This window comes from Colias philodice, chromosome 11, assembly GCF_061535455.1.
Source record: "Colias philodice isolate Cphi_HAF_F1 chromosome 11, ilColPhil1 Martin Lab GWU primary, whole genome shotgun sequence".
NCBI lineage: Eukaryota > Metazoa > Arthropoda > Insecta > Lepidoptera > Pieridae > Colias > Colias philodice.
The window spans coordinates 12,783,778-12,801,984 of NC_143096.1; the positions used below are offsets into that span (position 1 = coordinate 12,783,778).

Consider the following 18,207-nt stretch of genomic DNA (forward strand, 5'->3'; position numbering starts at 1 on the left):
CCAAGATTTAATAGATAAAACAATACCCTAAACATTAACATGTTATGAAACTCGTAAAAAATAATGATCTCATAATTATTATACTATCACAAGTTATAAGTAACAACCAGCACGGATTCCATTTTGTTAATGAGTGTACATGACTGCGACGTAAACGTTGCGCATCTGCCACGCGTCCGCAACGAATTCGCTGCGCAACCGCAACGTATTCGTTGCGCACCCGCTCCGCTTTGAAACCGCTCGCAATCCGCTAGTGTGATATGTCACTGTGTAAACAAACTTCTGACTAAAATTATAACACCTTAATATAATAAGCATGGTTAAAGTTTAGGACTTCGGTAGCACTCATAAATCATAATCACTATCACTACATAGTATAAAACAAAGTCGCTTTTTCTGTCCCTATGTCCCAATGTATGCTTTAATATTTAAAACTACGCAACGGATTTTGATGCGGTTTTTTATAATAGATAGAGTGATTCAAGAGGAAGGTTTTAGTATATAATTTATTAGGTTATAGACAAAGGGGGCGTAGCCGCGGGCGGAAAGCTAGATATACGACACCTAACAACTTCGTTTAAAGCATACAAGAAGTGACCTATAGAATAATACCACGAAGAGCAGAAATAGAGGAAAGTAGGAATACATCTTTATTTATTTAAAATCGTTGGTACAACATTACATACCTCATATATAAAGCAAATCTACACAGGAAGGTTTATTTCCAAAGAATAGGTTTATTAAGACGCGACCGACAACGACAATTCCCAAAACAAAATAGCAATTACGCTGTCAAAATCAAAAATAGAAAGATAATCGAATCATGCATCTCATTATCGCGGTTTTAAATTTGGGGACGAATCCCTACGAGCTTTGCGAGTTAGGCTGGAGACAGACGAAGTGTGTTACAGCGACGTTTATGAATATAAAGTTTTAGCATTATTTTACGCGTGCATTAAAAACGTACGGCATTACAAACTTAACACTAACTTGTAATATCATTGTTTCCATTCATTTGTTATTTAACTATCCCGAAAAAAATACTAACAGCTACTTCACTTGCACTAAAAATAAATAAAATCCGTTTTAAAGCTTTTGGTTTATAAAGCTAAATATAGCCTTTAAATGATTGATAACTAACCGCATATTAGAGTCAGCGTGTTTTATTTTTTATTATATTTTCGAAATTAGTTATCAGTAGCAGCTAGTCACAACGTATGGTAGTAGATTGTTATACCTAATTTAAGAACGAGACAAAGAAAAACTAATTTAAGTTTAATAAGGGTTCGACATTGTTATCATTATTTTAAATGCATTACATTTGCTGTTACAGTTACATCGTTGCAAAACCTCGTCTCCAATCACCCTAAAAACTAAATAAAGGACAGGGGATTGCGTTTCACTACAGTCCTATTACGTACCAACGCACAAATCTAACAGTTACCGCATTCCAATAGAGTCCAATTTGCTTCGCAATCAAAACTCGTATGAAAGATTGTGGTGAACCAAACAAGCTTCATTGTTTGTAGTGAAAGGCGTCAGCCTGTATGATAGGATTTGATGGCAGTATGAACTAATCTCCCTCCTTGATAACTCAATAAAGTGACATAATGAGAGGCCTTTGAAGGTCCGCGGGGAGGTGTCGGAATCCTAATTGGAGATAAAAAGATAACTTTGACGCAGCGAGATATTGAGATTGGATTTGCGATGCGAAATAACTATTTTTTTGGGGCTGTTTTGATGGTTATCGTGTGAATTTTATATTAGTGTTGTGTCGATGGAAATCTTTAGCAACTATTTGAAAAGCAATCTAAACGATATGTTATGTTAGAAACAAAATTAATTTATTCTTTAGTGCCTTTAACCTACACCAAAATGCTTGTTCAATTATATTATCACCTATTCCAAAGCTGAGAATATTATGAAAAAGAACAACTATTAACGTTTCTTAAATATCATAGAAACAGATGAAAATACTATATTTCATTATATTTTTCATAAATGTTTAGAAAAGTGTTCCTATACTTTATGAGTGTAACTTTTACAATTTTGTTGTTAAGATTAAGATCATCTTTGTATACATGTCTTCCTGTCCAAAAACGTTATCAAATTAAAATATTCCAATAAAAAAATTAACTAGAACTTAATTTAAAGTCAAGGTCTATAGTTACATCAGAATCGTATCAAAAAATTAAATCTAAATGCAGTAACCTGTCTCTCCATAGAGCGACATAAATAAATAGCCAAATTTAATCTAATGACATGTTAGTTATCGTTATAATAATAAATTTAATACATAAATGTACTGAGTACAAAATATATTTATTTCATTTCGTAATGTACATTGTACATGTCCATCATGTTAATCGTCAAAAGTAAAGAACTAGAAAATACACATTATACGATATGGTTGGCTAACAGTACATTTTATATAATGAAGTAAACATTGAATTAAAGTTACTTCTAATTACAACCCAGAGTAGGTGCTTTTAATATCTGTATAATTAACCCAATATTATTTATCTGTGAAAAGTTCGATTGTATAAACTTACATTAGATTTAATAGAACATTCATTTCGGATCAATGATGTAACGATTTATTGTCAATACGTCGAAAAACCTCTACATAATATTTTTAAAAGAAAAGAAATATAACGCATAAGAACATGATATATTTGTGAGCGACTAACTCGTCCCTCTGGAGACGCATTTGTATCGGAAAGCTCACAAACTTCGCTAATCCGTGCTCGCTACTGAATATCTTGTCTATTGTGTTTGGAAGATTTTTGATTTAGTCTCTTTTTAAACGCACGAAAAAGGACTCTTGTGTCTTTAGTTTAAGATTTGGAGTGCCTTCAATATATCGTTAAAAATGCATTTAAATTTACATTTTATAGCTGTTTTATAAGTTAACAAACTGTAATAAATAAATATATTAAATAAACAAAATATGATATACAATTAACAGTGTAGTATGGATTCTAATATTATTGAAACTCGGTTGAAATTGTACGTTTATTAGCATAAATTCTAAGCCGTCAAGCCTAACAGAAATTCACATTAATTGAACCGCCGTAGTAAATGCCTCACAAATTAACAAATAATATAAAAGGATCGACAAATCTGTCCGCTGAACGCAATTCATCAGTTCAACGTAGACAAGTGCGTAATTAACAATCAAAATCTAACCCTTCGAATGCTACGATTGGGTGTAAAGGACCCACAGACATTTCGAACCATAGGTCGTAGGTAAATACCTGCGTGGGTGGTGAAGGGGTGACCGAGTGATTCGTTAGGAGTCAGTCGAGCGTTCACTCGTGAATGGGGTCGGCTGTACCCCACCTGTTATGTACTAGTAAATATTTGCATATATCAAGGGAAGTGTTTAGGTAATGCGTCAGGGATTTTGAAGATCCTATTGATCTATTTGCGTTTTGGGGTGCCAAGTTTTTAATGTGGATGATTTTTGCAAGTGAGTTGGTCTTTTAGTGGTGTGAACAAATATTTAAAAGTGTAGGATCATTTTGGTAAATTCGATTTAAAATGATATTTCTCTAAATATCTATTGTATTCCTTCTATTCAACTCTGACGACGGTCATGACGCAAAATATTAAGGAATGATTTTATTTTCCTATCCACTGAACAAAATCGCGTAACACACGCAGTATCCCTCACCCGTTACACTGGACTTGACTGACAATATTATTTATACATAGGGTTGTTTCCTATATCCTTTAGTATCATACCATATTTCGCACCCCGGGTCTCCCTCCCGAAATCCGATCCGCAAGTCTCTTGGTAATTAACTACCGATTTCATTTCTTGATGCATTTTTAAAAGCGTCCGACGGCTTTTTAATGGTTATTTTATGGTGACGGATCGCTTATTAAGTTTTTATGGCGGCGCGATAGTGACAGATGTGATGTAGTTTGACACCAGATTTGAGGGCTCCGGGGTGGGGGGAGGGGGAGACTTGGTGCTGCGAAATTAATTGTAACGATTTGTTATTTCGCTTGTTATTTATGTCTCTGTTAAACAGAGATTATTGCGGTTGCGGTGTGTAGTTTGTAGTAAGCGATGGTAGTGTTTGTTTCTGTAATTCAGATAAATTATAGAAACAAACAAATATATTACTTGTTCTGCTTTGTGGTTACGTTACGTTTATTTTATTTATTGTTATGCATTAATATAAAACATGTCTAAAATAATAACACATTACGCAAGCTTACAATTATTGTGGTCAATGCTTTTAAAAACTTTGATGTAAGTTAAATTTTAAACGTATCAGTAAATTTTAATTATTAAATACAGGCTAACTCCGTACCTATACGTAGACACACAACCAACAAAATAAACTAAAATGAAATGAATACGTATTGAGTGCAATTTCCACAGCACATTCTTATCAAAACGGCTATTAAATGAGTTCGAATTAATCATAATGTCCACAATATATCGCAGCATTATCGCACTCCCCAGAGGCGAGATGAAAATTAAAACAGATGACGTAGCGGAACGATCACTGAGTTATAATTAAAAAGATAAGGAATATTTTCCTTTCGCATCGAGATTATGAAGGAAAACCCCTTTTGACCCTCGAATGGGGAGCCACGTTTTGGGACCAGTTAACCGGTTAAGGGGCCCCTGATACCATACATAGAATCGGTTGCGTTCCAGTGCTGATTAAGTAAACTAAGATAACATTTGCAATGTAGTAACGTCAAAAGTCAACAAGGGCGTTTTCGGAATGAAACGTTAAGTTGATTTGGCCGTATTCTCAAGGGTTGTTCGAGTATTGTTATCTCAGATAGTTACTGTTTGAGATGATTGGATTGGCTCTCAGGATGAGTGCTTCATTGTTTGCTCGATGTTTGTGTTACTAGAAACGGGTTATCTGTTGACATTGAAGATCTCGACTCGCTGATAAACATTTCTATATCCGTTTCATAGCTGACTCGCACGAGTAACAATAGGCTGAACTGTGTCGCCTGCACACTAACACAAAAAGGACACGCGATACGGCGGCCCATGTAGTAGTGATCAGAACTCATTTTATTTTAGAACTATGATGGAACTGTATCATGCTGCTTGTCCATGCTACAGTCATCCATACACAATACAAATAGAGAAAAAATGTATGAACCATATCGAAATGATCTTTCGTTGCATTTATAAAAACACCAAACTTGAAGTCTGTTTCAACTGAATTTGTTTCAACTACAGCTCGAATCTCACAAGCGAATCAGTTTAGCTCCAGTTCCATAACTTCACTGCAGTGAATCTTTGCACATATCAAAATAAAAGGTATAATTAGATCAGTAGACGGCGCTGCACGCGGCTGGCTCACGTACACCTGTTTAGTATTCCGGGCGAGTAGCACCCAGTATTGATTGCTGCCCCCGCCTGCCTCGCTAGGGCGCTTCAAAACAATCCAAAGATGTAATGATTTTTTCGCTATTGATGTTTTTTCTTGTTGTCGATGTGCAGCTTCGGTTTGTGGATGTAAAAACCTCGTGATACGATTTAAATACGACGTGTTAGACGCGAATTGGTCTATGTTCACGGTAAGCCCCAATTGACACCTTTGGTTTGTGAATGTGAAAATTTCTATAAACGTTAAAATTTCCGTAGAATTATGGAAATTTTTATACTGTTTGGTGCAATATAAGTACGAAATCAATGAGCATAATAGCAGATTGCTTTTATTATTTTCGTCTTACCAGGAACTAACTAGTTCGACCGAATAAGAAAAGGTAGCTTTAAAGTATCTGAGACATACATAATATTTACCTAATTGAAATATTTTATTAGTTTTTACTTGACTCGATGCATCTCATAAAATAGGTGTTTCGATATTTGATGCAATCTATTATTTCTAGAATATCAATTCTTGGTTCTTTACTACTATTTTCATAGCATCACCCGATATTTAGTTTTTATAGGATTCAAATGCTTTACAATTTATATAATTTTTATAGTCTCTAAAAATTTATATCATAATCCCCTTTTACCAGAATAATAGCGTACAAATTACGCACCATTCCGCTATTCCGTACTCCATCATTTGGAACGCAATTTAAATATATTTCACTATTCATTCTCACTGTATTTCCTATCTCCCCAAATCAACCGTCAGCGTCTTCGATCAGATAGGGTCGTTTTGACCCACGGCAGCGTTCAAGGGTTACTGTAGTGCTAACGTACTGTTTGGTACTTGTATTTGGTACTTATAGCCCGGTTAGTGCTACGTGGGTACAAACTTGAGGAGTTTTGAGTGCCTGATGAACCGTATTTGATCTTCGTCAGCTTGTAAATGTGCCTACCTATTCAGTGTTGAGGACAATTAATTTTGGCCGTTTTGGTCAACTAAATTAGGCAAGTTGTAAAATATGTAGCATTAAGCATACTAAATGTACGTTATACGTATACAATTTGTTTTGAAATAGTTTATGTAAAATGTTTAAATGTAGGTACTCTACATTACATATTTCAAGAAATGCTCCCCTAAAGACTTGCAAGCACAAAATATTACCTATGACATGTAAAACATCTGCTTCTAACTTCTAGAACCGTGACAATTTACACTATCACTAAATAAAAAGTAGTACCGTTTGTCTATTGGACTAAAAAATGTTTAAAACGAAATATAACTTCAACGATTTTTAATAACGAAGTCGACCATAGAATACATTTTACGACATAGCAATGATAATACGCATGAGACGTAATCTAGTGAACTAAATATAATTTTTACCCATATTTTAGTGAACATAAATAAATAAATAAATAAATAAATAAATAAACATTAGCACTCCACTACCATACAGACAAAACTATCCGTCACAAAAACAAACGGTAACAATAAATAAAGCCAACAACAAAGAAATGATCGGCAACACAGGCGTTCGTGCTCCTATCAATAGCACATTTGTTTTATACCACTTTTTCGCCCTCAGAAATCGCCCCATACAAAAATATTGTATCGCCATTGTTCTGGTGGGCGTCTCTGAGCCATATTTATTATTTTTGTCACCATTGTACCACGGATTAAAGCATTTAGATGAAATTGGGGATAAGGCTGGCTAATCTCTTTTTTTCGTGGTAGCTTTGGTATCGATTTTCGCGGCGTAGGCGCAGTTTACGATTACAATTTTAACTTTATAGGTTATAACTTTGAGCGGTCTATAAATTATTGTTAGTGTTTATTGCGTGCGATTTGATCGAAACATAGGTACAAGATTGAAGTGTTAGTGTTAATAAAATTACTTATATAAACTTTAAGTTTCATATAATTCAGTTGAGACTGGAGACATTTATTTTTGCTATACTAATAAAATTGAAAGAAAGTTAACAAGTTTTTGTATAAAAATGAAACATTTTAAACCCTTGTTTTATTTATTCATATTTTTTACTATTTCGTGATGAATAATATGTATCTTTTATTCGTTATTATTCGATACCAAATACTTAAAAAGTGGAATTAAATTATATAAACTACTGTCTTTATCATATAATATTTTTATTTGATACTATAGTTATTTAAGAGTATTTCTCTATGTAGCGTCTATGACTCGTCTAGAATATTTATTATATTCTTCTGCACTTCTGTGTCTGTTTATTTCGAAACCCATTCAAATGTAGGACAATGAGAATTCATGATCCAAACATAGAATCAAACTATAGTTACTAAGTGCTATTTGAGATAATAAACTAACGAATAAGGTAAATGCTATTCTACAACAAATTGCATAAAGCATAGTTATTTTGGATGGATTGAAGGTGTTAATTTATACTAATATTATTCAAATATCTCATGTAGGTGGATACTTGGGTTTAATCGATATTAAATTTATTGTGCTGAACCACCTGGTGGGAACCGAGGTAAAATAATTACAAGTAATAAGTTTCGGCTTTGTTCTCGTCAAAAATATGTTTCATAATTTTACTTTTTATGTGAGATTCTGCGAATTTTCTTGAATAAAGTAGCCTTAGTTATTCTTTATAAGGCTCCCGTTATGTTACAGTTTTTTCAGCATTAAACTGACGAAAGAGAGACGACGATAAGAGAGCAAACAATTTTTTACAGTTTCCTCATTAAAACACAATTAATTAACTATTTGTGACCTAGTTTGTCAATGTTTTGGTTATGCGAATGACGCATGTTCCAATTTCCAAACCACGGTCACTTTTTTCATATTTTTTCACATTTTTTTGTAATAAGTACCTATCGCAAAAAATCTATTGAAATTACATACTTACACAACACTAGCAAACATTATAAAATATAAATTGTCTTCTTCATTTCATCTTTTCTTATAGTTATTTTTCATGCGTTTTGCTTTAGGGAAGTATTTTAGATATTGATTACTTTTCGACTGATTTTAAACGCGATTTATCCATCATAATCACTTCCTACACAGTATAAAACAATATGTATGCTTAAATCTTTAAAACTACGCAACGGATTTTGATGCGGTTTTTTTTAATAGATAGAGTGATTCAAGAGGAAGGTTTTAGTATAATTTATTATGTTTAAACAAAGCGGGCGAAGCCGCGGACGGAAAGCTAGTAATATTATATAACATGCTAGTAATATTATACAACACTTCGGACACCTTTCAGACAGCGTGGCTACGGGAGAGACCTTCAGATTTACATCCATTTTTTGCCGTCTGTTCTATAAAATAAACTTTGCCACTTCTTATCACAAACTTAACATTCGAAAAACTATCTTACCTACGTTTTTAGACATTAACTCCGATCCCCAAGTACCAACTTTCGATCTAAACAGTAGTCCCATTACGCTCACGCCTAATCTCCTGCGCGGACGTTTTGGCACAAAATAATGAACGTCACGTGTTTGGCCCATGCCCCATACCCTAGTATAATTCTCTTTATACTATGCCCCACACCCCCGCGGACAATAGACGCGTGGCGATCGCTATCGGTGTGAAACAAACGTACTATTATGCTAATTTATTGATCATTTTATTGTTTTGTGAATGGTTTTACCGATGGATGGTGGCAAATTATTTTTGGGTGGTAGATAACTTCCTTGAGAGAGAAAATCCATGAAAATCTTTACATGTGACCGCAACCTTTAGATTTGTGAGATTAAAGACTTCCTAAACCTCACAATCTGATCTCCAGCAATGAATATTAAAATAATTTTGAAATTTAAGAATATATTAGAATTGTAAAAACATATTTTCTATTTTCTTTATAGATTCGCTGAAACATAAAAGAAGAACTATAACCACTATAACTATAAACGAGTAAAAAAATCGATACGAAACGATTGTAACATGACTTGCATTCGAATTGGCACTAAAATAATAATTATACACATGTGACGTATTAGCCTGTCATTACCGGCCAGAAACCACCCACATAAAACAATCCCCTAAAAAGAACTCTATCGTACCTGAATGGAGTTTAAAAACGAATGACAATCGATGACTTAACATTTTTATATCACGATAAAAGCGAGTAAAGGTCTGTTTGGACAGTGCTTCATACTTGAGCGTAGTTTGCGCAAACTCAACGAATCAAATGTATGCATTTAGATTGCGCATGCTTGCGAATAACCGTGTGGATAAGCATTTTTTACAATACATTGTATCATTTGTTAAACGTCCCTTTTGACTATTATTTTATGAATGATACGAGGGTAGTGATATGACCACCATGATATTACTTTTTACAGCGCAATTCATTGTTTTTATTTATAGTTAGGGGCTGAGTCTTTTGTATGGTGTATTCAAACCCCTCGTTTTCACCAAGAAACAAGTTAAATACTAGTTTGATACAAAACTTGTAGAATACTTTTCAAAACATAATTATTTATTTTACACATGTATTGAGACTGTCTCAAACATTCTTTCGTTCACACTTTGTAGCCAACAAGTATTTATACAAGTATAAAACACATTTGCGTTTACACTGAAGTCTGTGACATGGTAGAACTTGTCTGATCCATTGATAGCGTTCTCACCTACAAAACACAGTCGTGGTTTAGATAAGTATTGTTTATTTTATTGCAATTTCTGTATAATACTAGTAACAAACAAGTTTTAAACTTTATCCATGTTTGTTGTATAAAGTTTTCAACATACATACATATCACAAGTTTTTTTTTAATAGAAATTATAAAAGTAGTTAGGTACGACTGAATTTGTCTCGAATTCTACAAGTATTGCTACAACAAAAACAAGAGATCATAAACATGTAGGCAACTTAGATCAGGCAACTAGAAGTTTTCAACCAACAAGTTTCATATAAGTTATCCTACATGTATCAAATTTTGTATACAACATGTTTTACACATGTCTATGAGAAACGAAAACATTGCATCAAATTTGTAAAATACATGTATTATACTTTGGTGAAAACGAGGGGAAGAGAGCTGAGGGTTTGGACATAATAATTAATCTTTAGCTACATTTATGCTAGCGTAGTCGTCGTATTATAAAAGTCACTTCATACAAGTCCGTCATTAACCGACTTCAATAAAAGGAGGTGTGATCAATTCGGTCGGTATATTTTTTTTACGTAGCTGTAACTAAATAAATTATAAATAAATATATTCAGTCAATTGTACTTACATAACTTTTTCAATGTGAAACTTTTACTAAACATAATATTAGTAAGATTATAGAAGTTATACTTATAAGATTCATAAAATAATACCTATTGATTGAAAGAGAGAAAATTTACCATCTGAAAATAAAAATTATTATAGTTACTTAATTTACTTTTGAATTATATGCTGTTTTTATTGAGGTACCACCTCACAACTATTTTCATAAAACAATCACAAACACAAATAATCCAGTAATAAAACCTATTTTAAATTAGTCAAAAGTTATAACTTATAACATAGCTACTAATAGTACAATGCTCATTTGTCCAAACAGCGAGTAAGTCACCCCAAAGAATGGATCATAAACCAAAATTAAAAGTTCTCGATACATTGCATTCGCACAATAAAACCATTCCGCTTACTAAATACGTAACATTTAGGTGTCATTAGTCAAATGACGTAGTACTTTCCGCCTTTACACTAGCTACAATACCTCAAAGAATATTAAACTTTAATAGAACTACATAAAGTTTATATTCAGTTGAGTCTTATTGGCGTATACGTCGTTTAGTTCGGTTGAAGTTGTGATAAAAATTCTTTATGAATGGGGTTGTGTGACTGCCCCATTTCAATAAATTATTTCGGTAATTTTGCGAATTGTTTTATGATATCTGCCTGTTTATCTTTGTTCTTGTTATGTTATCTTAATAGTAATGGATACCCGATACGGTATTGCAATTATAAACGGGTTTTTTCTTAAATGAAAATAATTTGAACCCATTATGTTGCCTATAAGTTATTGAAAGCTAAATATGTATTCAATAAAATATTATAAAACTAATAAAAACCGATAAACTTTTTGTTTAAAACAATCATTAGCATTATAAATTGCATTTTATTTTATGCGAGTGTTATAAGTAAACATCTACAAAATATAAACTTTGTAACGGAGGTTAAGAGCTATTAATTTCTTATACTTATTTATTCTGATTTATCGAATGTAGATACAACCGCGTAATCACGAGTTAACTGACCATCAAAGTTCTTAATTTTTAAAAACAATCTCGCCTATCACCAATAAAGAAAAATATGGTCACTTCTTAATCATCTTATTTAATCGCGTTCCATAAAACCTAATCCTCCAGGATTAGAAATAAAACATCCGAATCCCATAATCATTCCTACGGAACCCATTTCTAAATGAGCTCTAGTAAAAAGCAATAAAACCCGGTGCAGATTAACCTTCTAGGGGCAGGCACTGCAGGGGGTCATTGTACTAGCTTATTGGTGACTCCCTGAGGTGACGAACTTATTGGTATCTTTCTGTCGGTTCTGCTAATTTTATAGTCTGTGATGAGATGACATTAACAAAACTATACATTTGGAAATAGATATTAGTTGTATCCTTATTGAAATAAAGTTTCAATAGAATCTGAAAATATGTACTAGGTAATAATTATTCGGGAAAATATAAATAAGTATGGTATCTGTATTCAATTGAATAATCAAAAATAATAAGTAAGTAAAAATAATGTAGGTATCGTACAATGCACTTTATACATTTAAAAAATGTTTAAAAATAATTACATAGGTATATTTACTTTAATTTAAATATACACTACTGAGTAGATACTGATTTTTTTTATATAAGAACAAATTACATTTGTCACACATCATGTGGAAATAATGAAGTAGTTATGGCTGGAGGCTACTATTATAGCCCCCATTGAAAACTCTTTTGAAGTGGTTTTAAACATTTTTAAGTATTGACAAAAAGTTTTAACAATTCATCGTATTACAAAGTTACGAATATTATACTTCAAAAATAAAAGCAATATTTTAATTACAATGCAACATATTATGAGACTGTAAAATAATAGACATGTTACAGTAGCTATTATCTTTATGTACAGTAATTTCAAACATTAAGACAAGAGCAGAGTGGCGCAGTGGAAGCGTGCTGGGCCCATAACCCAGAGGTCCGTGGATCGAAACCACGCTCTGCTAAAACAACTTTTTAATTTTTTTTCATTTAGTTTTTTTATTTATAGTGCCATATTCACTTATATTTATTTTTGGAAATAAAATAACGTTATTTTTTTATAATTTGAAATTTTATTCTAAGACCAATATTTTATTAGTTTCATCATACCTAATTATTTTGATTGTTTTTATTCTAAAATGCTTAATGCTTATCTTAATAATTATACTTTCCTTTATAAAGTATATAAATGTAATATCTAAGAAATTTTGGTATTCTTAGACAAATTTATTTTAATAAAATAAAAATCTAGCTCTATCTAACTCTTTCTCATATTTTCCTCAAAGAACATGTTAGATACATTGTTATTATTTTTAATCGCTTTTTAAAATACTTGTACTTAGTCAATACAAATATGTATACAATTATAGGTAATCCGTTTTCCTAGTAGTGTTTGTATGTTTGGCTCATGTTTTCTATTGTCTAGCTGCCAACTTATGTGAAACAATAATAAATATTTAATAATTCTAGGCACATTGTATTGCATCATGCAATAAGGTTTTAATGCATTTTTCCTAGAAGTAAAAATAATAATATTTTACTCCTACTTTCAGGCTTTCAAGAGATTATAACGATTTAAAAGGAATGGAAACAAAAATTGCATACTTTTGATTTTTGAATACATTTTTGAGTTTAATAATTAATAAAATTACAGAGTTTAATAATTAATAAAAAAACAGAACGGCTGAACAGATTTTGATGAAATTTGAATAAGTAGGTATTACATATTATTATTAATTTATGCTTAGGAAACAACAATTTGATATTTGTAAATACAAATTAGTAGGTACACAAACATTTTGTGTTCCAATATTACGTTTGTATTAAAATCTATAATAAAAATAACAGCAGGTTATATACTTCCGATAACACCTTATATATTTAGAAGCTCCTACCCCCAGAACATCAGGAACCAGACCATCAAACGAAGTTGTATTTTTAACATTGCACCGCTTCAAGCCAAACTGGCCCTAGCCAGCCGACTGTTAACAGTTTTCTGTATAAACACGCGCAAACAAACAACCATCGTTTGTTTTAGCATGGGATGATGATCATTTATTGCACATGTTGTCAAATGTTTTGCTAGCCCTGTTATTGTATTTATCGTTTGAAAATATCATACGTCTTTCATTTGGAATGTGTATGTTCCTCTTTTTACTTCAAAAGAGCTAAACTATGTTTGAATGTATGTTATCAATGTTCTGTTTACGTTGTAATTATTTAGTAATTTGTAATTCTATAGCGATATTAATAAAAAACAAAGTTTATGTGTCCGTTTGACCCGGCTTCGCCCGTAGTAGGTGAGTTTTTTTGTCAGTTTATCATGTCTGTCTAACAATTTAGATGGTAATGTATTCGGTCAACATCTTTTACCACTAAATAGCTCTAGAATACATTATCTACTTAACATTACTTAATAGAGTGTAAATGGAAGTTGAAAATATTTATTTTTTTGCGAAAATTATATTGTTATAAAATTTTCTACTTGTCGTCTAGGTGTCACTTTTGTCAACACTGTGCTATTTTGAACGAACCATTCTATAACGTCATTTGAAAATTGCATCTAATGCCTCGTAGTCGCACCCTCACACCCTGATTATTATGTAGATTCCAATTTAAAACCACTTGTTATCTAGTTAGCGACAAAAATACCTAACTACGGACCCCAGACTAGCTTCGGGCTGCCAACTAGCTGTGAGTAATCGATGGCAATCGACAAACGAACCAGCCGACTGTCAAATTCTAGTCTTCAACGTAACAAAAAGAAAAATTTTCCACCGGTAACATAAAAAACAGCGGATTGACAACCCTATGTCGTTGACTTATGAGTCATCTGTGCGGTAGGGTTGGCAAAACATTTTGGCAGTTGGTTTTCTAGGTGCGTAATGGGGGTTCTTGTTATGTTAATCGGTGCCCTGAGGCTCCGTGGTAGGGGACGTCTTCTGCCATCGATTGGAACTCAATTGTAAGAATATAACTAATTTTATTGAGTGCTCTTAACTAAGTACTCGTATGTGCTGGAGTATGTAATGGTGGGTGAACTGTATATAAATTAAGTGCTTGCATCTGTGTGAATCGAATGTTTCCCATAATATGAGATAGACATATGAGCGGATACAAAAACATCTATAAATTAAAGTGTAAAAAAATCGTTAATATTTATGTTTTATATCCTATTCAATAGAAGTTATTAGAAGTACATATATGAATTTGTTTAAAAATATCAGCATTAGGAATCAATGTCAAACCTCCTGTCTGTCTGTAGGACTTCCCCGAACTTGTAGGGTTTTGTGTGGTAAGCCTGTGCTTAGTGCTTACCGCCAAAACCATAAACAAACATACAATTCATATACCTACGTCCTGCACCATAAGCTGAAGACAATTCAATGTTTTTAAAAACAAATTATACGTTTTGTATGTCACGAATGATCTCATCGTTCGATGGCATGTCTACGGTATGCATTAAATGAAATCGTGACGTATTGTGTACTGCTTATTGTGTACAGCTTTTGCACGCGGTTTTACTTGAGGAGGATATAGAGCTGATGCGAAGGTAAGTATGTACTTGTAAAGTGGCCGATTTTCTTCGACTAGTTCGTTATGGCTTATAAATATTTTAGATTTGATTGATGTAGAAATACAGCATGATAGTGTAAATAGGTACAGTAAATCAATAGGATGGAGACCGATCTAAAGAAATAATATCATAATAATTAGTCAGGTAGGTGCCTTATTTTAATGTTACCGCTCACTCAAGTAGTAGGTACCTAGGTAACTTTACTAGTCGACCGAACATAATAATTTATTCTAAATTGTTCATAGAGTACCAAATCTTGCTTACTTTTACATACAATAATAATTATTGGACTCTACATGACTGTATTTATTTAAATAAATTAATGAGTACCAAGTTAAGAATTATCACTAATTGTAAATTACCTTTTTCATCAATTCCTTTTTTTCACAGTCATACTTAAGCAGCGGACCTCATATAAACAAAATATACCCCTGAACCATCCATCGTAAATCACAATCCAACCAGATCTTGCATGCCATCTTTATCAAGTCCAATAAAATTGTTTACGAAGCCTTATCTACAGTCTACTTACACGCAATGCATCCGTCTCCCTCTAATCTGCCATCTCGCTCGTTTGACAGATGTCAACGCGTTTACCGCCAAATCGTGACAGCACACACAGATTATAATTCACTTTGCTTTTTTTGTTTTTTTTTTTTTTTTACACGTTTTTTAAAGGCTAGAAGCTGTGGATTCACTGAAAGTCGTTGTCGCACTGAACTCGGCCTCTCCGCTAAATTTTCAATTCAAACAGGGCCTTTATAAGGGTAGTGACGCTACAAAATTTACATATCGACGTAATAACGCTGATTTAAATTCGGCGGACGTTGTTGAACGAATCTTTTGTTGTGAAATTTAATGCTTTTTTCTGTAGAATGTGATAATTGTTTGGTTGTGTTTTGTGAAACTTAGTTTAGTTAGAGATGTGTGATGATGATACTACTTATATTTTCGGTATTCTTTATAATTTAACCTTTTTCAATAAAACAAGATAACATACAATTTATTTTTGAAATTTTCATTCATTTAAATAATATATATAAGTACTTAGGTAGTTCTTAATTTTACAAGATAAAACATATAAACTCTACCTAATTTTTCTATAATTTTTTTCTCGTGTATTTAAAAACTATACATCTATCAGATTATTATCAAGTTAGTAACATGTTCACTTAAACAAGTACAATTTAAAAAAATACTACTAATTGCTAGGATGCTTCTAGGAACGAATCATAAATAAAAGAAAACTACTAGAAAAACTACGTTCGCATAAATGTGGTAACAAATGAGCATTCATTGAATATTTGTTCTGTGTTATGTAGCTATTATTAATATAAACTATTTACTAGGATATTTGTGGTCTTATGTAACACTTTACACTTGTATTTTATTAATTATTTTGTTTTAAGCAGCCACTAGAAAATTACAACATATTTTACAAGTGTAATTCTTTAAGTACGTTACAATAATTAATACAGTAATATAAATTATATTACATTAAACTAATTAAACAGTGATAAAATCATATCATATCATAAATAATATAAAATAAATCTCTGCGATTAAATGCTATAATAACATTTACAACAAAAATTTTAACATTGTAGAGCATTTTAGCTCTATCTCTCATAAGAAACTCAAGTAGGTAATAATAACTGCCCTGCCTGCTCTTTCTAATTATAGAAATAATTTAACCACATTTCTAGTATTCTCTACTAACGTAAGTGTAACTTGATCACATAACAATTTAACCAGTAAATATAATAATACAACTCAACAACTATTAGTTCCTCAAACTCAAAACATTTTGCTCCACTACAAAATATCTATAGCTCCATGAGATCAATAAAGGCAGGATATCTGCGCATATATACGCATAGTGGGACGATGTCTGCCCATAATATTCTTTAGGGTGCATCTCATTTGCTTAAGAACCTGCCTTTGTCAACAGTCGGGGTGAAAAATCGATAGCCGCAAACGACCTTCGATCAGATGCCTTGTCTCTTAATTCGGGATACAATTTAAATTTTACTTTTTTCCGTATTAAATAGGATTGGAGGTTTGCTCGTTTTTGTGGTAACTAAAATCGGTATAGTTATTTTGGTTAAATTTGGTATGTGATATTTTATTATTTACCTCAAGACCAGACTGCATATCAGTGCTGCAAATCTGCTATCATTTAAAAAACAAGCTGAACCTGATACTTTATTCCATAATAAGATCTTCGACGCTTACCATGTTATATTCCAGTTCTTCAGCAAAATCTAAAGTGTTATTTAAACATTTATCCTGTCATATCATCAAAACACACCAAACTTTTGACCATCACAACTAGACCATGTCATCTCATTCAGTACATCCATTTGCGAGGTACACTCCCACAGCCACAACACACAGACTTTTAAACCATTCGCAATCCCACGCTTCGACTAATACCCGTATTTACGCGTCACATAATGTTTATCTTTATTTATTTACGTGTTAGCGAATACATTGCAATAATGCAACTTTGATCCGTATGCAAATAGCCCCCAACATGCAAATACTGTATAAAAACAAGGGCGACTGTAATGCTCTTAACTATTTTAATATTTTAAAATAGATAAAAACATCCGAAACGCACTTACGATAAGCCTTTGAGAGAGATTTGGTAGTGCAATGCTATTTTGGTGCATATATTACCTATGGTTAGCGTTTAGCTACTATTATGACGTAGAGGTATTCTGTGCTTGATTCTGTGCTATGGTATTAGACTGTTTGTCAATCGATTGCAAAAAGAAAGCGGTGTGAAGTAATTCCACATTCAAAACAGGGTAAATAATTTAATGTAAAAATTCCCTCCTTTATTTTTTTAGTAAAATTCACATACAGGAATAATCTAGAACTTATGGCAGATTTTACTTACCTGAGTGTTTCTAGTAGAAGACTTTGAATTCAAACCTGGCAATCTTCAAGACCAAGTTCTACCTATTACCACTTTTAATTTATTTGTTTGAGATGAACAT

General features: G+C 32.4%; 1 long non-coding RNA gene and 1 other non-coding gene across 2 annotated transcripts in view; one reads left to right on the forward strand and one right to left on the reverse strand.

Annotated features, from left to right (window-relative positions):
* Positions 1-18,207, reverse strand: part of LOC149484955 (uncharacterized) — a 105,569-nt gene that overhangs the window by 28,001 nt on the left and 59,361 nt on the right. The gene's annotated exons all lie outside the window — the stretch shown is intronic.
* On the forward strand, positions 12,519-12,590 carry TRNAM-CAU (transfer RNA methionine (anticodon CAU)). The gene has a single exon. It is a non-coding gene; the product is annotated as a tRNA-Met (tRNA).